This window comes from Capra hircus, chromosome 5, assembly GCF_001704415.2.
Source record: "Capra hircus breed San Clemente chromosome 5, ASM170441v1, whole genome shotgun sequence".
Taxonomy (NCBI): Eukaryota; Metazoa; Chordata; class Mammalia; order Artiodactyla; family Bovidae; genus Capra; species Capra hircus.
In genome coordinates, this window is record NC_030812.1 from 53120836 (window position 1) to 53141984 (window position 21149).

The 21149-nt window shown below is 37.2% G+C and overlaps 1 protein-coding gene across 2 annotated transcripts in view; it reads right to left on the reverse strand.

The window, feature by feature from the left end:
• Positions 1-21149, reverse strand: part of SLC16A7 (solute carrier family 16 member 7) — a 194113-nt gene that overhangs the window by 153274 nt on the left and 19690 nt on the right. Inside the window, exon 1 of one of the 2 annotated variants that reach the window (XM_005680253.3) lies at positions 5738-5961. The exons of the other annotated variant lie outside the window; for it this stretch is intronic. The gene's annotated coding sequence lies outside the window, so the exon portion shown is untranslated. Of the gene's footprint in view, positions 1-5737; positions 5962-21149 lie in introns of those variants that run through there. 2 annotated transcript variants of the gene reach the window in all.

The window sequence follows — 21149 nt, forward strand, 5'->3', positions numbered from 1 at the left end:
AAGTAGCTCTGGACTCCTGGACTAAGTCTTAGAATTGCTAAAGAATCTTTGGAAAACAAAATCAGCATGCTTTTAAAGTCTTCAAAATCCAAGCCCATGAGCCAAAAGGATTATAAAATTTGGTTAGGTGTGTCTTATTGAGTAGATACTTCCCAATGATAGATATTAATAAAAACTGCATTGGATTAAGAAATACAGTATCAGTATTTCAAGCTGAAATAAGAACTATGTTCATTCAGATTATGTCAACAACTAAGGTATAATAATGCAACTCACATGTTAATAGAAAAGCTATAGAAATCATGAAATTATCTTTGCTGTTGTTATAATCTGATATTCATACAAGTACTTAATACTATGTTTCCTATGTTAATTATAAGCAAACACAGCTAAGAGAGATTCTAGTCTACATTTTAGAAACCTATAAACTCTTTTATTTATAAAAGACTATCATGGAAGAGGTTTTAATATTTATATTTGACATACTGAAAAAATATTTAGTAGCATTTAATTCTAAGACATCCAAGAATTATTTATAGAATGTTTTAAGAATTAAGAGTCAGGATCTATCTTTTCTTGGGCTAATCACTAACAAGCTATGTGAATTTGGAAATTTTAGTTAACTTTCTTAAAGTCAAATTTTCTTCTTTTCCAAAATGGAAATATGTTATAGGTCATTGAAATAATAAAAATAATATACTACTTGCAGACAGCTTGGCACTTGATAACACATAGTATTATGAATAATTTTTTTTAAATTATTAACCCACTGGAATACAACAAAAAAAGAGAGTATTATTTAAAACTTCATATATATTTTAAAAAACTTTTCCTCCAGGGTCTTCTCTGGTGGTCCAGTGGTTAAGAATCTGCCTGCCAATGCAGGGTACACAGGCTCCATCTCTGGTTGGGGGCTAGTACACATGCCTCTGGGCAACAACTCCTGAACCCACACTCCTGTTTTCTACCACACAAGAGAAGCCACCACAATGAAAAGCCTGCACACCACAACTAGAGTGTAGCCCCTGCTCACCGCAACCAGAGAAAGTTCACACACAGGAACAAAGACCCACTGTAGCCAATAAATAGATAGATGATGATAGATAGACAATAGATAAAGAAAAATTTTTTAAACCATTACTCATAAAAAAAATTCTTCCTCTGCCTAGAATTGTAGTTCCTATAAAATACGAATCACAAGATTGGAAAATAATGGCAACTTTAAAAAAAGGCAGTGACTATTTCTATTTATAGGGGAATGCTAAGACAGAAAGAAGGAGGAGGAAATGGAGAAAGAGAATGATAAAAGAGCAGGAAGGCAAAGAGGAAGAAATGACTAGCCACTATAAAATATCAGATTATTATTGTATTCAAAGTATTTGTGGAAAAAAATCCTCTTGTTCCCAAATGCATTCTGTTAACGTCCTTTGAGCATGAGATATTTATGCAGGGTTCTACAGATTACAGATTAACATTTTATGGTATCCTAAATTTATGCATTTTAAACAATTTCTGTGAGACATTTCTTCCTTTGTCTTCCAATGTGCACAAAAAAACAGCAGAATGGGAACTGCTTCCTTTACTAAGGGCAAACTGAGGTTGAAACAAAGATAACCTTTCTACTAATACTAAACCAGGAAAGATTATTAATAGATTTACAGTTGAGTGGTATGGCTTGGTCATAGTTTCTTCTTTAATACTCAAAAGGTGGAAGCTGACTATTCCTAACCATGGTCTCCATTTTCTGTATAAAGTAATGAGCAAAGAGGTCAGGGGTACTTGACTTGTATAGACCCATTTTGGAAATAGGAACAAATTTTCTAAGTTGTTTGAAATCAGGAATTATTTTCTCATAGTCTACATATTCTCTGAAAAACAATATATCAAGTCTATGCACCCAAGGAGTAATATTTGGATTAACCTAGTGTGTCTGGTGCTACACAAAGCTGAAATCTCTCTTAAATCCATGTAATCAAATTCATAATATAATACATATCCAAAGTGGGTACTATCTGTTAAGTTAATTAAGCAGGGACACCATGACTGTAGAGGTCTATGTGCTATGGAGGTCTATGTAGACACACCAAAATCTAAGCCTGTGCCTCACAGTTATAAAATCAAAACACCAAAGACAGCTCATCAGAAACTGCCAACTAGGCTTTGAGCTGTAAGCAGGTGATAATTTCCTTACTTTGCTTTTGCTTTTTCTCTATAAAAGTTTCGCCCCAAGTACCTTTTGGTGGAGCCGTCTTAACCACTTCCGGTTTGGTTTTAATTCCAATAGATTTTTTGCTCAAATTTTTAAGAATTTTGATATGTCTCAGTTTATCTTTTAACTTTCCTATTGTATCTTCAGCTGAGTCTCCTGAGCACCCCTATAATTCTGAAGGTAACAATGAAAAAAAAATGAAAGTGTTAGTCACTTAATCATGTCCAACTCTTTGCAACTCCATGGACCTGGTCAGGATCCTCTGTCCATGGAATTCTCTAGGCAAGAATACAGGAGTGGGTAGCTAGTCACTTCTCCAGGGGATCTTCCTGACCCAGGGATCAAACCTGGGTCTCCTGCATTCCAAACAGATTCTTTACCACCTGAGCCACCAAGGAAGCCCCAAGGTAACAATATCCTGCAATAAATTCCTTTACTGTACACATATTTTGTCACCAAATATAAGAGATGCACATAGTCTAAATATTCTGTAGAGTAACTTAATCAGAAGAGGCCTGGAAAAATTTCGTTCCAAATATTAGCAAAAAGAAAATGATCAACCTCATATTTCAATAATGAAGATTTTCTAAGTTAAAGTTTTTCCTCTTTGTTTCTCAATATTAACGCTAGGGAAAATAAGTTCATTTGAGGAAAAAGGATATATTCATGTTTAATTTCTTGGAAATAACATAATTCTACATAGGTCTTAATTTAGATATTATACAGTTTTGATCATTTTACCTCATGGCCTCATGAAGCTTGAGCTTCATTTATTTAAAAATTGCTTAATCAATTTTTAACAGAAAAAAGTAAAACCTAAGAAAAACAAAACTCACATTCAGCATACTCTACACAATTGTTTCAAAGTAAGTGCCTTTTGATTGAAATTTGTGAAGTAATTGTTTAGAAATTTAAATATATACAGATGTTGAAGCTGAAACTCCAATACTTTGGCCACCTGATGCAAAGAGGTGACTCATTTGAAAAGACCGTGATGCTGGGAAAGATTGAGGGCAGACAGAGAAGGGGCCAACAGAGGATGAGATGGTTGGATGGCCTCACCGACTCAATGGACGTGAGTTTGGGTAGACTCTGAGAGTTGGTGATGGACAGGGAGGCCTGGCGTGCTGCAGTCCATGGGGTCGCAGAGAGTCTGACACGACTGAGCAACTAAACTGAACTGAAACTGAAGATATAAAGTATGAACTTAGGGTAAATTTTTCTGAGTAACACTGATTTCAGGTATGTCATTATTATCGTATATAAAGATCTTAGAACAGGAATGTTTGAGAGTTCAGGAGTTTCTAAGTTTGGTATATATACTTCCTATCTCAAAAAAAGGATATAGTGATATACCACTGAGAAATTCACCAGCTTAAATATCTGGAAATTCTAAAGGATTTGCTCAGGGAAATGTTTATTTCTGATGGAAAGATAAATCAAGTCACAAACATTCCCTTTGCCATTTCTGGATTACACAGTCTTTAGTTTCCATATCCATAAAATTAGACATCATCTGAAGTGTAGGTATGTTTCAGGAAATTATAACACAACTCCTCACAAACTCTTCACAGAATTTTCTATTGTTTATCTGACACTTGGATTTGCAACTGCAAAATGAGTTTCAAACTGATGAAAAATGCAGGAATTTATTTCTAGAGTATTAAGTGAAAAAGTGGTATGCAAGTAATTAATTAGTAGAGTAAAGGACATTTTAATATTCTCTAATGGTAAAAGTATTAGACTGTGCTCTTGTTTATTGCACTGTATGATTTGTAATGTGTTCTACCACAAGCTCACTTTGTATATAAAACCAAGGAATTTGTTTCACCTGGATTGCCAGTGGAAAGAGAATTGAGGAAATAAGTCACAAAGGCAATATTAATAAGGGGCAGAAATTCAAGTTCTGATAGTACATTTTGTACCTGGATATAGCAGAGAACTTTCCAATTAGAGCCAACAAGTAGAAAGCTGATAACTCCAAGATGAGATTTATAGGGAGAGGTCAGCAGCCTATAATGAGAATTTGAAGCACATACATCCAGCTGTAACACCTTTAGTATAAGTATAGCTTCTAATGGCAAAAGCTAATGGCTCCATGACAATAATAAATAATAGTGAGAGAATATTCTAGCCTCAGGCCTCAGATAGGGAACTCGGGTGGTATTATAGGATTTTCAATAACACTAGCTAAAGGAGAGTTCTAAAGAGGTAGTTTCATTCCTGAAGAGCATCAGCTACACTAGAATTTGGGAAATCACAATAGGTAAGGAACAATCTTTCAGCTGAATCCCATCCTTTCCTCAAAGGAATTTACATTTAGGCTTATCCTCACAAGGAAGAAGGAAGGAAGGAAGGGATGGAAGGAGGGAGGAAGGAAGGGAATCACTCCTCATATTCCCATCCCTCACTGTATACCATTCAATAAAAATTTAAAAGGGAATGGTACTTCAAAGCATTAGAATTCACTTTGTGTGTGTACCTACCAAGACACTCTTGAAGCACTCGTAATGTGTACAGTGTGTATTGGGATACCTGGAGTTGCGCCCTGCACAACCTACAAGGTCATTTACATGCAGCCCTGAAGTAACAGTTAAGAACATGCACTCAAGAGTTGGCAGATCTGAAATCAAGTGATCCTAACCCTGTGACTGTGGGCAAGTTAAAGAAACTGGCCAAGTTTAGTTTCCACATCCATGAAATGGAGATAATATGAACCACCACCAAAGGTTACGGGAACAATAAATGCAAATAAAACACACAGGACGCTGCCTGGCAGATGTGAGTGAGCTACAACACTCACTTAATTTATTATCACCACAGAGCAACTTTTGTGGTAAGTGTCACAAAAGTATATGGAGCTATGTGCTTGAATATGATTGAATATGAGGCCCCTGGAATTTTAGGCTTCAAACCCCATTGCTAAACATTAATTAGCCATATCTAACCTTTACCATGAAAACATATATAATATGACATGCCTTTGTGATCTCATACTAACTGATAAGGCTAGTACTCTGCTAGGGTCTAAGTATCTGTAACCTTAGTAACCACACTGCACAAACTGCACATCCCCAAGTGCCACAGCTTCCCCGGAGCCCAGGAAAATAGAATAGAGCAGGGTAGGGTAGAACTGATAATAGCAAATATAAGCACAGTGATGCATTAACCAAGAAGACAGCCTAGTTTTATAAAAAGAAAATAAAGTACAAGCACTCTGTAGATTTTTTTTTTTGAGCATTTGTACAAGGACCAGGAAAACATAGTTGGAAGTCTCATCCATATCGACCCCAAGACTGACAGCAAAGTTATTATTCTTCAGTGCAGCCGAGGCCTAGAAGTAAGGTAGATTATTAACAGCAGGATGGATCCTTCACCTTTAGGTAACTTCCATACAAACCCTTGTCTCTTCCTAATGCCAATGCCTATCAGCCCATTAATCACAGCAGCCTCTTCCCACAGTTCTCTCTTCAAATCTTACTCCCCAAGTGTGTCTCAGCCCAAATTCCATCTGTGTTTAGTTGCTACCTTTCAGTTGAATTCCATCACACTGCTGGCTGCTCCTCTTGCCATTTTACAAAGGAAAAAGAAATATGCTGTTATTCCAGTAAAACTGCAGTGGTTCTTAACCTGGGTGGTTTTGTTTCCCCGAGGGTGTCTGGCAATATGCGGAGACTTATTTGGCTGTCACTGCTGGGAGGGTGCTACTGGCTTCCAGTGGACAGAGGCAGTGCCAGGACTGTGACAGGCATGGGAGGTTCCCAGAGCTCCAAATTTAAGGAGGCACTTACTCACTCTTAGGGTTATCCACACTCAAGATTAAAGTTCACATGACCCCGAGAGTGATTGCCTCCTTAAACACCATGGCCTACCTGCCTCCCTTGCCTCCCTCTAATCTTAGCCCTGGGTTGAGGCCAGGGCTGCCTCTAACTATCCCCCAAAAAGGAATTATCCAGTCCAAAATATCAATAATATTGAGACCAAGAAACCTAGATCAGTTTAAAGTATCTAAAGAAAATCAAGGTTGGAAACAGGATTCCCTCCCTTTTCCACTTTAAGTTACAAATTTAAATGCACACTTTGTTAAATCTAACATCTCTAATAGTGAAGTAACACCAAATTCTAATATTTAGCTTCAGTCTGTTTTATTTTCAGGGCTTCCCAGGTGGTGCTGGTGGTAAAGAATGCCTGCTGATGCCTGAGACATGGGTTCCATCCCTGGGTTGGGAAGATTCCCCTGGAGGAGGGCATGGCATCCCACTCTAGTATTCCTGCCCAGAGAATCCTCTGGAGAGAGGAGCCTGGTGGGCTACAATCCATGCAGTCGCAAAGAGTCGGACACAACTGAGAAACAGCACGCATGCTTGAATTTTACTCCAATCCACATAAACTACAATGGAGGTAAATTAATTCAACCTTCTCTTTCCTGGCCTATGTACTTAGGCCTCAGTTTTCTCTCTGCTAGTGTATCTTTCACTCAACTCATTTACCTCTAAGGCTCAGATGCAAAGCTACCTTCCCATCAACATGCGACTCCTCCCTTCTCAGATCTGTTTCTCTCTCTTGTGTATCTTTCTTTGTACTTATATTCCACTATAGTCATTTATTTGTTTTTTTTTAATTCTCCCTATCCCTGACCCAACCTCTCCCACCAACCCACATACACACATATATAAACATGCAGACAAACACACACACATACACTCATTTAACCTCACAATCATGAATCAGATTTTCTTTTTTTTTTTTTTTTAACATTGAAATACACACTTTTATTTTTTTTTTTTTTTGAGGAGATAACATATGTTTAAATTTATTTAAAATCTTTCTTTCTGAATAATACAGATAACATATTTTTTCCCCCACAGCAGTATACTGTGCATTATACAGAATTCATTATTACCTTAGGAGGAAGCATTAATATTACGGAGAAGACAATGGCACCCCACTCCAGTACTCTTGCCTGGAAAATCCCATGGACGGAGGAGCCTGGTGGGCTGCAGTCCATGGGGTCACTGGGAGTCGGACTTGAAGCATTAATATTAACATCTGGGTTTATATTAAGTGATCTGAGGATATTAGCAGTATAAGTAAAAACTATGTCTAGGAAAATCTGCCTTTGTATCTGCAGACACTGGAAATCATTTAATAGCTAGCTGAAATATTTTTATTTTTGAGCAGTGATACTCAAATAATAGATGTGGGTTCTATCCCTGTGTCAGGAAGATCCCCTGGAGAAGGAAATGGTAACCCACTCCAGTATTCTTGCCTGGGAAATCTCATGGACAAAGGAGCTTAGTGGGCTACGAGGTCACAAAGAGTTAGATACAACTTAGCAACTAAACAACAACAGTTCAAGTAATAGAGGCACAATATACAAAATATAAATTTAAGAGCAATTACAGTCATGTTTGCTTCTAGAGGGTTATTATATAAAATATGTATTCATTTTCTTTCACTTCTTTGCTAATTATTAAATCTTTTAGTAATTCTTTATTATGTACTAAATTATATACAGACACTTTGGTCTGGTATCAAAGCCTTCCTTGATTTTACCCCAGTTTACTTTGGGATGATTTGGGAGAATGGGAATTCTAACTTGTATACTGTCATGTAAGAATTGAATCGCCAGTCCATGTCTGACGTAGGGTGCAGCTTGCTTGGGGCAGGTGCATGGGGATGACCCAGAGAGATGTTGTGGGGAGGGAGGTGGGAGGGGGGTTCATGTTTGGGAACGCATGTAAGAATTTAAGATTTTAAAATTAAAAAAAAAAAAAAAAGACTGGGATAAACTGAAATAGAGGAAAACATTACAAAGTAAACTGGGGTAAAATCAGATTTTCTTTATATATATATATATATCCGCAAAACCTCTATGTAGTAGAGTACTTTGAGTAAAGTACTTAATGTATGTTTGAAAATGAATTAGTGAGGAATTTATAGATAATAATATTAACAATACAATGTGAACCATAATATTTCCTGTTGATTATCTGAATCTTACTATAACTGCATTACTAGGCCTTATTAAATCCCATACCAATTTTCTTCTCCTGGCAGATGTCACCATCTATTTATTTATTCTTTTTGGTTGTGCTGGGTCTTCATTGCTGCACAAGCTTTTATTTAGTTGCAGCGAGTGGGAGCTACTCTTCGATCTGCTGCCTAGGCTTCTCATTGTGGTGGTTTCTCCTGTAGCAGAGCACAGACTCTAGGGCATGCCAGCATCAATACTTGCAATCAAAAGTTGCAGCACATGGGCTCAGCAGTTGCAGCGTGCAGGCTCCACAACACAGGCTAAGTAGTCACGGTGCACGGGCTTAGTTGTTTCGTAGCATGTGGGATCTTCCCGGATCAGGAATCAGTGTCTCCTTGCAGTGGCAGGCAGATTCTTTACCACTAAGCCACAAGGGAAGCCTCTGTCTCCATCTATTTCAGGTTTGATTTCCCAGAATTCTTGAGGTTTATGTTCAGTAGGTAACTGACTTGACATTTTGCTACAAACAAAAGCTCAGAATGGAATGTATTTTCTTCCCAAAGGCCTATTCTAGCAGCAGAAGAGCTTATGTCTTTGCCTGAGCTATAAGCCTAAACTCAGGAAGAAAATAAATCCAGTTCCTAATAACTGTTGAAGAAATAGCTTAGTAGTATATCAAACTCTTCAGGAATCCAAACTGATGCAGCAGGAAAACACATTTCCATCAATCTCTACCTCACTGTCAACCTTAAAACTAGTCTAAATTTAAAATTTCTAAGTTTGAATTTTAATCAAAAGTAAGCTGACTACCTAAGTATTTAATACACAGCAATAAATATCTCCTGTTTAAAAAGAATACAGTAAACATACAGTCAAGTCTTCCAGGTACTTGTCCTCGAAACAAATGTATTATATTTTACATTTTTATGTGACTTGACAAAAAGGAAACTAAAGTTCTTCCCCCATGGATACCAAGAAACTACTGATTTTAATCATTTAATCCTTTTATGAGAGAATTAGCTTAATGTTCAGCACCTGGAAAGGTGCAAGTCTAAATTTACAAGTTTATTATGAAACAGTTATTGTGAAAAAATTATTGAAGATTAAATGCATACATATTCCATCAACATAATAACTTTCAAAACTTTAAGTCACAAAGTCACTCTGTTAGGTTTTCTCATGGTACTATGTGATTCTATGCTAGTAAGAATCATTTTCACTGTTTAGTCCACAGCCGTCAGTTGGGAGAAAGGAGATGATTTATCTGGAGCACCCCAGTCTGAGCCAAGAAATCTCAATGTGTGTTTCACTTGTTATGTAACAATCCTGCTAAGAGAGGTTTCACCACCAGTTTTTTGCAAGTAAGGAAACAATTTCAAAGAGGTTTGCAAGGTGCCAATTTTAATAACACTAGTAAACAGTGTTTCTGAGGTATGATCTTCCAACTATGTCAAAATACTGTTCAATATTACATTTTAATCAACAAAAGGCATAAAATCTGTTCAGTTTGAGTGTTTCACTAGTTAACCAATATATGCCACTTAATGTTGAGCACCAAGCAAGGACTATAAGCTTCCCTAAGAGGAAAGGTATCCCATCAAGGAAAGAGACCACCCCAGGGAGCCATCATTCTGTTGGAGGATTAGTGGTGTATAAAAAATGAAAAGGGACTTTCCTGGTGGCTATAAGCAGTAAAGAATCAGCCTGGCAATGTAGGAGACACAGGTTCAATCCCTGATGTGGGTTAAAACACACACACACACACAGAAATGATGTGTTTTTTCCTCACTACTTAGTGGAGGAGACAGACATATAAGTAGACAATTATAGTCAAATGTGCTAAAAGTTACAACAGGGGTAGATTAAGTTCTTATGAAAGCAATATATGCTTCATATGGGACTGGAATGATTTCATAGAGGAAATGAGAATTGAACTGAGTCATGAAACACACACAGTTCGGAGAAGGTTTGAGAAGTCAGTTCAGATATAAAGAGTAGAATGTTCAGAGACATGAGTCCTGATCTAGCTCTGCATAACATAGTTTACAGAAGAAATGGATTTTCACTTTATAGCTCAGGGCTTCCCTGATAGTTCAGTGGGTAAAGAATCCACCTGCAATGCAGGAGACCTGGGTTCGATCCCTGGGTTGGGAAGATCCCCTGGAGAAGGGATAGGCTACCCACTCCAGTATTCTGGCCTAGTCCATAGGGTCGCAAAGAGTCGGACACGACTGAGTGACTTTCACACATCACATACTCATTTTTAAGTTACCAAGGGCCTAGCAATAGCTCAGAACATAACTGTATGTACTAATTTGTGGAGAATTAGGCAGAGTCCAGACCTTTACTTTTATGTCACATGTTTATGTCTTAAAAAACAAACAAAACCACCAGAAAGAAAAATTCAAAAACCAAAAACAACCTCAGGCATTTAAAAGGATGGAGAAAATGATTCCTTGAAATGTTTTAGGATTTCCTAGAATTATTTAGTCAAAGAATAAAACTTTCTCCTATAAAATATTTATGATTCTACTTCTATAATCTGCAATTACAGCTACTAACATATTCTGTTTTACCTCATTTTTGCTCCTCCTATATAATAGGGTTTCATATATAACAGATTGTCAACAAGTATATGACTGGACTTCTCTGGTGGTACAGTGGATAAGAATCTGTCTGCCAATGTAGCAGACACAGGTTCAATCTCTAGTCCAGGAGGATGCCACATTCTGTGGGGCAACTAAGCCCATGTGCCACAACTACTGGAGCCCACTCAACTCTAGGACACTTGAGTCACAATAATGAGCTCCTGTGCTGCAACTACTGAGCCTGGGTGCTGCAAGTACTGAAGCCCATGTGCCTAAAGCCTGTGCTCCACAAGAGAGGCCATAGCCGTGAAAGCCTGTGCACCGAAACAGAGTAGGCCCAGCTCACCTCAACTAGAAAAAGCCCACGCACAGTAACAAAGACCTAGTGAAGCCAAAAAATAAATAAATAAATAAATGGAATAAGTATATGATTAATTGCTACAGGAAAATTTTCAGGTATAAGATGCTACATAATATAGCTCAGTCAATGTATTTTTTTTTTAATCTATCTTTTTAGGTAACAATTCTACTATTCAAGTATGCTTGCATTCATGCTAAGTTGCTTCAGTCATGTCTGACTCTTTGCAACCCTATGGACTGTAGCCCACCAGGCTCCTCTGTCCATGGGATTCTCCAGGCAAGAATACTGGAGTGGGTTGCCATGCCCTCCTCCAAGGGATCTTCTTGACCCAGGGACTGAATCCTTGTCCTTTTTGTCTCCAGCACTGGTAGGCAGGTTCTTTACCACTAGTGCCACCTGAGAAGCCCCACGATTCAATTATATTTTCATATAAAAGAAACAATATTAAAAATGTTTTTCCCAAACTGACAAATTGTTTTGTTTCTATTTCACCAATCTATATTAGGCAAATTTGCTATTGCCTTTCTTTCTTTCAACCTGCTTCTCAACAATGAAGGAACACACCTAGGTAGACCTGCTAGTTACAACATACCTAGGTACCACATGATCCTGACCCCAGGCCACAGCCAATTAGACCTGGGCTTACATCAAGTGAGGACAGGAAAGAAATAACTAATACTTATTGAGTAGCCACTATATCCAGAGCACTACTCTTGCTTTTTACTCTTCATATGCAATCACTCATTTAACCCTCATCATAACTATGAGGTAGGGACTATTATCATCATTCTCATTTACTGATGAAGAAACTGTCACAGAATCATGAAGAAAGTTTCCTAGGATTACAAGGCTAGAAAGATTTGGAGCTGAGCTTCAAATCCAGCCAGTCTAGCTGCTTCTGCACGCAGAACCACTGATCTAACCATTGCAGCATATTTTCCTTAAATAGTATACTACCATATTACCATCTATAGGTGAGGTGAAGATAAGTTTATCTTGTCTCAAAAATCTGAAGTGATACATGGAGAGACTGAGTCAGTGGGACGGTGCTGGACACTGAAAGTGTGAGGTAATTTTGCACTGCAACAGAAAGGAAAATCAAAAGACTATGGGGAAGATCAGGCCTGTGTTACCATTCCAGCCAGACCTAACAGACTTCCTGAAATTAGCCTCCAAGAAAAATCCCCTGGTTTTCCAATTACTGAGTTTATTACTTAATTTGTACAAGTCTCTGTGCTTTACAGTATAAAAATCCCTCCATTGAAAGCAACTAAAAAATGTACATAAAAAATATAGAAGTTTTATGTACATAAAAGTAGCTTTTTTTGGTACATAAAACTAGAAAGAAAGAAAGAAATACCCAGTAAATGAAACTAACTGAAAGGGGAAACCAAGTGGTTAAGACTACTTTATTCAGGTTTCCTCTTGGGACATTTGATGAAATAGGTAGACTTGGACTTGAGATTTCACAGCCTTTGGGTGTTTGCAATAGATCACACAACCCAAGGTCAGCCAGAGATGGAAAATCTAAAGGGTGATATGCCCTCCTGTGACCCAATAAAACTATCGTCATTGTACCAGAAATAAGTTTGCAAGCTTGCAGTGCTCCACATACACACATAACACAGCTGGCAACTGCAAAGGAACCAGTCTGCCTCTAAATTTGGCACTGGTGATAGGGAACAAAAAATATCACCTGACGATTCGTGACCAACAGTAATCCCTCACATGACTTTGCCCTCTAATATCATACTACCAAGGTGGTTCAAACATCTAAAAACAGCTTATAATATTAGGTAATGCCCCTGACCCAGGAAAAAGGAAATACAAATTCTCTCAACTAGAAATCCAACTTAGTTAAAGTTTCAAATAATTCTCAAATGATGAACATCCAAGTGACACTCATTTGCAAGGCATTATTAAGCAAAAACCAGAAGAAACTACAGATGTAAGATCTGGTCCATAAATACATTAGATAGCTAAATTAAACATATAAATTGAGTACATTTTAAATAGGAAAGGATTAAAATATAATTAAAGAGTAAGGGACCATGAAAAACTGTATAAGAACTAAACATTAAAAATTTTTTTTTCCAAAATATAACTTACTAAAACCAAACAAAAGCAAAGCAAAGCAAATGGATAAAAAAAATATAAAACTTCCAATAGTGGTTAGGTCTGGGAAGGGGAGGAGTAACGAGGGGATAATAATCAAAGAATAAGACCAGGAAGATGCACATAGGTAAGTTTCGATATTTGTTAATGTTCTAATTCTTGAATTGGTTGGTGAGTTTGTTAGTTTTAATTATATTAACATAATTAAATATAGCTATGAATGATGAGAGCATGTCACAACCTAAAGATTATGATTAGTCTTTAATTCAATTCTGAATACTTGCGGCCAAAAGACAAACAATAAATCAGTATATATTTTAAAAACAATTACAATAATTCATCACAATAAAGTAATATTTTAAAATCATCTCAAAATTCTACCAAATTAAAAACTGAAGAAAAATGCCTTAATCTGGTATCTATAACAATAAAAAACTAAACAAAAACCTGTAACATCATACTTAATGCTAGCAGTTTGAGAGGTTAGATAGAATGTTATTTAAAAAAAGCAACATACATAGTATCCTCAAGGAATAGTTCTTCCTTTAAAATATAACAAGCTATACCAAATCCTTCATAGATTAAAAGCAAATAGAGGCCATGAAAGAAGACGTGAATGAATAGAGATAAATCACTCTCATGAATTAAAAGTTTCAATATCATAAGTAGATGCATGGATTCAACTGTAATGAAAAATCCTGTTTTTTTAACCTGAAAACCTGAGTTTAAAATGTATTCAAAGATCAAAGGCCAAGAATAGCAAAGTTATTTGTGAAACAGAACCAGAGGAGTAGTATGTACATGACTAAATATCAAGGCTCATTATAAAGCTGTGGTGACTGACAGTGAGAGGCACTAGTACCAAGATAGATGAATTCATCAAGGAACACAACAGAAAGTCAGGAAACGCACGCACACTCACAAATTATTTTAATTTCAAAACTAGTGTTATCAATCAGTACGGGAAAAAAAGAAAACTGTTGCTCTAGGCCAACTCATCATCCATATGGGAAAATATGAGACTAAGTTTTCCCCTTACATCCTGAAGAAAAATGAACATAAGGTAAACATAATCACCCTTCCTGATAAAACAATGCCACAGCTGAGCTAGCCAATACAATAGACAATTGCCACAAGAGGCTATTTAAATTCAAATGTAAATTAATTGAAATTAAACTTTAAAATTTAGCTCCTCAATCACACCATTCACATGCCAATTGCTCAGCTGTAACATGTAGTTAGTAGCTACCATATTGGGCAGTGGCAAGTATAAAATAGTTCCATCATTGCATACAAGTCTATTGGACAGAACCAAGAGACATTTACAATAGTATCTTTGACCTTGGGGCCAGGAAAGGATGTATTAAGCAAGGAATAACAAATTAAACAAACAAAAAAAAAGGTGAAAATAAATGATGAATTTAGCTATTAAAATTCATTCATCAAAAGACGCTATATAGAAAATAAAAAAAGAAAGCCTTAACTTGAAGGAAGGTATATATAATATTTATATACGTATGTAATTTATTTATATATATACATAAAGAATACATGAGTTATATAAAGACTCTTCCTAACCAACACAAAGATAATCATATAGAAAACTGATTAAAAAATATATCGGGTACTCCATTCTGTTTGATGATCAAAATAAATACAGTCTCATGTATCCTATCAATATATGAAATAGATTAGACTGAAATGTTTGACAAATTTCTGTGTTATGTTTTAAATCAGCAAGAGTAGAAGGGGGACAACATATTTTTCAGCCTACAAGGAAGATTACACTGGTTTGGACAGTATCACAGCAACATATAAGTAGGCTGATAATAATGTTTGAACATGTAATTAAATAGATATTTCTAATGTTAGCTTATCCTTTATTAAAAGACAGTTCTCTAGCTTAGTTAACAATTTATCTTTACCTTACTTGAGCACATACACTTGGGAGGCACATAGGACATTTATGCCAGTGTAGAATGTGGTGGTAATGAGGGAATTAATTTCATATTTGTTTCAATCCAAAGAGTCAGAGAACACAAGATGTGTGTGACTGGGGGGTGGAACGGAAAATGTAGATAAAGTTGCAAATATGAGGAAATACTGAAAATACGACTGAAATGCAATTTCCTCAATGCAAAGACAAATTTCTATCCCTCAATTAACATGAGTAGGTATTTCTTTGTGTACCATCCACTTCCTGACCCTTGCCCCAATGGAGAGAATAAAAAAATGAAAATCATACTTTCCTACCTTCTGTATAGAAAAAAGAAGTTTCATATTTAAAAAAAACAAATTTACAAAACTTGTGTTTATATACCTTAAACACTGAAACAAAACTATACTCATACTACATACCCAAGTTGTCTAATTTGAACTAAGTCTTAGTTTTAACCAAAAAAAGAAACAATTAAGGAATTTTGGCCTTTTATTGTGGTATATTAAAAAACAACAAAAATACTAAACAACTTCAAAAAAAGTTTAAACTAACTATTAATTAGCATCACAATATGTCAAACAGTAACGTGATAGTTTGATCATACACAGCCAAGGCAGTATGAGTCCATGCCAATGATTCTCGAAGTTGACTCTGTTTGCCAGAAGGAAACAAACAGTGCAGAACAGTCTGTAGGTAAATTTCAAGAAACTATGACATGATTTCACCTCTCAAGGTCCTTGTAATTTAAGAATGAGAGAAAACAATTGGCAGCTTGGCAATTCTGATACATCGAAATAGCATTAGACATCTTCAAAAAAAAATGGGATATTTGAATCAGATTAAATATTAGAGGACATATGAGTATTACTAGTCATAATTAGGAAGAGTTTATGCCATGAATCAGGATTATGGACCCACTGATGGAAATGCATGATGGGTGATAACCTTAAATCTAGGTAAGGTTGCAGCCACCACCGTCACGATCTACTCTAGAATAGCAGGGCTCCAGCTTCTGGGCCAAGGAAATTTATTTATTAGAAAATAAATGTGTTTATCAGAAAGTTATTTATTAGAAAGTAAATACAAATTTAAGTTTTTTGCTAGTTGCTTTATAACCACAAAAAACTAGTACAGAGAATGCCCTGTACAAAACAACACAATAAACGTTCAAAGATCAAGGTGTTTCCTTAGGCAAGGCTGTAGACTTCAGTCTCTAGTATTTGAAATTTAGGCTGCAGTCCTTGTTTTTTGACAGATCTCTGACTGTGTGGCACAGTCCATGCTTTTAACCAGATTTTAACAGGAGAATGGATACTTGGCCTGGGGAGGAACAGATGAAGTGTTTAATTTCATGGATTGTTTCAAGGATTCCTCTACCCAGAGAAGACTGTAAACAGCATGGTGGCATTCCAGTATTCACAGAGAACTAGGGTTCTAGAGATTTCTACAATCAGTATGTGAAGCCAAGCACAAAGCAGCCCTAAGAACAGAAGAACACGAGGTTGGGAGACGCAAGTTCATGAATGCAGGCAGGTAAGTCACATTGAAAGAAAACAGGTCTAGCCTTGAGGGAGCTACAGTGGAAACCCATGGGTCAACCATGTGGACCAAGTCTTAAATGTTGTTGAAAAATACTGCTAAAAGCTAATCCCTCCTTTAGCTTAATGGGGCACCCCATTCCAGCTTAGCCTCACTGCTTCTGAGGATCCTGAGCAGGGACTATTTAATTACATAGTCTGCCTCTATTCAGATTGATCTGTAAAGCCAAATTACACTTGGGTTGAGCTTGCAAATATAATCAGTGGGCCAACTGCATAGCTAAGGAAAGCCAAAGAAAGGCTGTAGACTCAGACACTGGTGTGAAGCACAATTTTTTAAAGTAATATTATGAATAATAATAAAATATTATAAATATTTCTCCCAGTTTGGAAGGGGTGAACTTTTGTACATAATTTTATGTTCTGATCAATAACCCAATATGATTCCCTTCTGAGATGTATTCTTATTGTATATTTTATTTCTCTTCCTCACAAAAGTTTGCCTCCTACTTCCTCCACTGCTACACATGCCCTGATTCATTTGCTTGTGAATTTTTTTTCTTGCCCTTCAAAGAAGACACACATGTCTAACTCAATACTGTTTTTATAGTAGTAAAATTACAGATATTGTTCTTTCTGCAAAACCGAGAACAGGAAGTGATCAGAAGGACCTTCATCATCAACTTCCCTAGCTAATAAAAATGCCAAGAAAAATGTTATAACTTCTTGAATACCACATAGCAAAAACTGTTCTAAATCCATAAGTAAGGCACTCAGTTGATGCCTACATCCTTAATATTAATTCCAATGCAGATCACACTGTACTGTCTTCATATGCAATATTTTATAAACACATCTCATTATAAATTCAGTAATTACTTGGACCTGTTCAGAAGAAAGGGTTTTCATATGAAGCAGTAAATAATTTCCAAGTTGATGTGTTGTGCTTTGCATCTAGGGTCCCAACTATGAATCTATAATAATACTCAGAGTTCTTCATGTAGGCAAAACCTAGAATAAAGTGAATAATGAAATCGATCTCATGGGCAGGTTATCTATGTTTACAAGAAATCAAAATTCACTCAATTTAGTTTAAAGAAAGGGCTTCCCAGGTGGCGCTAGTGGTAAAGAATTGCCTGCCAATGCAGGAGGAGGAGTTCCATCTCTGGATCAGGAAGATTCCCTGGAGGAGGGCATGACAACCCACTCCTGTACTCTTGCCTGGAGAATCCCATGAACAGAGGAGCCTGGTGGGCTACAGTCCATAGGTTCACAAAGAGTTGGACATGACTGAAGCGACTTAGCATGAACACAGGGACAGCTTTAGGAAAAGGGGAAGAAAAACAAAAACAGGATCAACACAGAACTCGGCTGCAGAGTTGTTAGGCAGCTGCCTTCTCTGTCTGTATAGAGCCCTGAATGGTTCAGATGCTGAGTATAAGCTAAAAAATAAAATGAGAACTCCCAGGTTAGAATGTCTAGTCACAATTATCTCCATTATTTATGATCTTTGTGAACTTCATGTGGGTGCCTGGTTGCTAAGTCATGTCCGACTCTTTGCAACCTCATGGAAGGCAGCCTTCTGGACTCCTCTGTCCATGGGAATTTCCAGGCAAGAATACTTGAGTGGGTTGCTATTCTCTTCTCCAGGGGATCTTCCTGACCCAGGGATGGAACCCCTGTCTCCTGCATCTCCTACATTGGCAGGTAGATTCTTTACCACTGAGCCAGTTTAAGAATCTGCCTGTCAAGGCAGGGGACACAGGTTCATCCCTGGTCCAGCAAGATCCCACGTGTCTTGGGGCAACTAAGCCTGGGTGCCACAACTATTGAAGCCCTAGCACCCTAGAACCTGTGCTCTGCAATAAGAGAAGCCACTGTAATGAGAATCCTGCACACCGCAAGGAGAGAAAGCCTGAGCATAGCTACAAAGACTCAGCATAGCCAAAAATAAATAAATATTTTTTTTAAAAAAAAGAAAAGCAGTAGCAGCACTATTCTTACAGTATTAGACAAGATACCACAGATAAAGTGCTTAGAATAGTGTCTGAGACAGTATGCATTCAATAAATGAAAGTCATTATGATAACATAGGTGTAATTGCTTGTCCTGAGCATTTGCTCCATCTCTCTCTGGCTGGCAGCTTCCTCTGTTTGCCCAGGCCAAACAGCCACTAGATCAGAGTTACCAATTTCTTACAACTTCAGTGCCCATGATTTCTGATTTCCTCAGCCCACATCACATGGTGTACACATGGTTATCCTCACTGGGTCTGCAGATTTCCTTAGGATCTGTCAGCAGAGGTTAAAGACCTGCCTTTCTGATATGAATGTTTCCAATTCACAGGTTAATAAAATTCACAGGTGTTTTCCCTCTTAGGCAATATTGAAATAAACTAACAAATGAAACTGGCTAAGAAAAATATGAGCTACTTGTAAGATGCTAAGTTCACTGTATGCCTGCATAGCTATCAACGGAAGCTACATAATCACTTTCAACAGATTTAGTAGGATTAACACATGGGGTGAAATATTGGGTTTAAATAACCTCTAAGTTCCTTTGAGTGCATGATTCAATTTACACAGACTATAAAATTGCAAGTCTTCAATAAAAGTCTGCAATATAAATTTGTGTGTGCTCAGTCACTTAGTCATGCCCAACTCAGGCTCCCCTGTCTGTGGGATTCTCCAGGCAAGAATACTGGAGAGGTTGCCATTTCCTCCTCCAGAGGATCTTCTCGACCCAGAGATCAAACCCATGTCTCTTGTGTCTCCCGCACCTGGGAAGCCCACAATTTAAATTTGCCTTCATTAAAATCCTACTAATCTAAAAAGGAAGAGGGTTTACCTCACACATCAGATTAGGTAAAGACTAAATGTCCACTTCAAGAGAAAATATCTGGTAAAATCTTCAAGTTTAAGTAAGAAGTCACTCAAAGACTTTAAATGTTCATTTAGATACAACCAGTCCATTCTGAAGGAGATCAGCCCTGGGATTTCTTTGGAAGGAATGATGCTAAAGCTGAAACTCCAGTACCTTGGCCACCTCATGTGAAGAGTTGACTCATTGGAAGACTCTGACACTGGGAGGGATTGGGGGCAGGAGGAGAAGGGGACGACAGAGGATGAGATGGCTGGATGGCATCACTGATTCGATGGACATGAGTCTGAGTGAACTCCAGGAGTTGGTGATGGACAGGGAGGCCTGGCATGCTGCGATTCATGGGGTCGCAAAGAGTCGGACACGACTGAGCGACTGAACTGAACTGAACTGAACATGTAAAATCACTTCTACTCCAGTACTCTTGCCTGGAAAATCCCAGGGACAGAGGAGACTAGTGGGCTGCCATCTATGGGATCGCACAGAGTCGGACATGACTGAAGTGACTTAGCAGCAGCAGCAGCAACACGTAAAATATTTTAGGGTAGCTGACAAGTTTAAAAAAATTATAAAATAAAATTTCCCAGAAAATTTTCTTTATAATCAGGTGTTGTAAATGGGAATATATAGGTACAGGTAAAAAATATATATAAATCACAAAATTATATTGGAAAAAAATTCTGCATAGAAAACACAGCCAATATCCAAGTAAAACAGTATTTCTAAGTCAAAGACATCACTTTTTGCACCAGAATTTAATGATAGATAGGCGATTCCCACAAAACCAAGGAAAAAGTGAATTGTAGGTAGGAAGATGGGGAATGATGATGTCAATGGTCAAAAGACACAACCTTTTCTCTTTAGACGTTCTTGACCTCAATATGCGCATGTTATTAGAGATCACACACAATAAGAGTGTCATTACTGAACAATTAGTACTGTTAACTTCCATGCATTTTGGACTTGGAGGGGAACATTCTACTTTAAAAGAATTAGCTTTTGCATGATCTTTATTTTCATTGCCTTGAAAGGTATGAGAAATGTGGAAGGAAAGTCTAGTGTGCTGATTAGTAGACTTCCAAACATTAGTCAACATTTAGGAAATTTGTTCTGGGCCTTAAATGCAGGTGACTTTTACTCATCTTTTAGCCTCCTTATTATTTTTTTTTAATTGGAGGATAATTATTTTACAATACTGTGATGGTTTCTGCCATACACCAAAATGAATCAGCCATAGGTATACAATGACCCCTCCCTCTAAAATCTCCCTCCCATCTCCCTCCCGATTCCACCTCTCTTGGTGGTCACAGAGCACTGGCTTTGGGTTCCCTGTGTCATAAAGCAAATTTCCACTGGCTATCTACTTTACATATGGTAATGCATATGTTTCAATGCTATTCTCTGAAATCATCCCAGCTTCTCTCTCCCCAGCTGTGTTCAAAAGTCTGTTCTCTATGTCTGCATCTCCACTGCTGACCTGTAGATAGGTTCATCAGTACCATCTTTCTAGATTCCATATATATAAGTGTTAATACATAATAT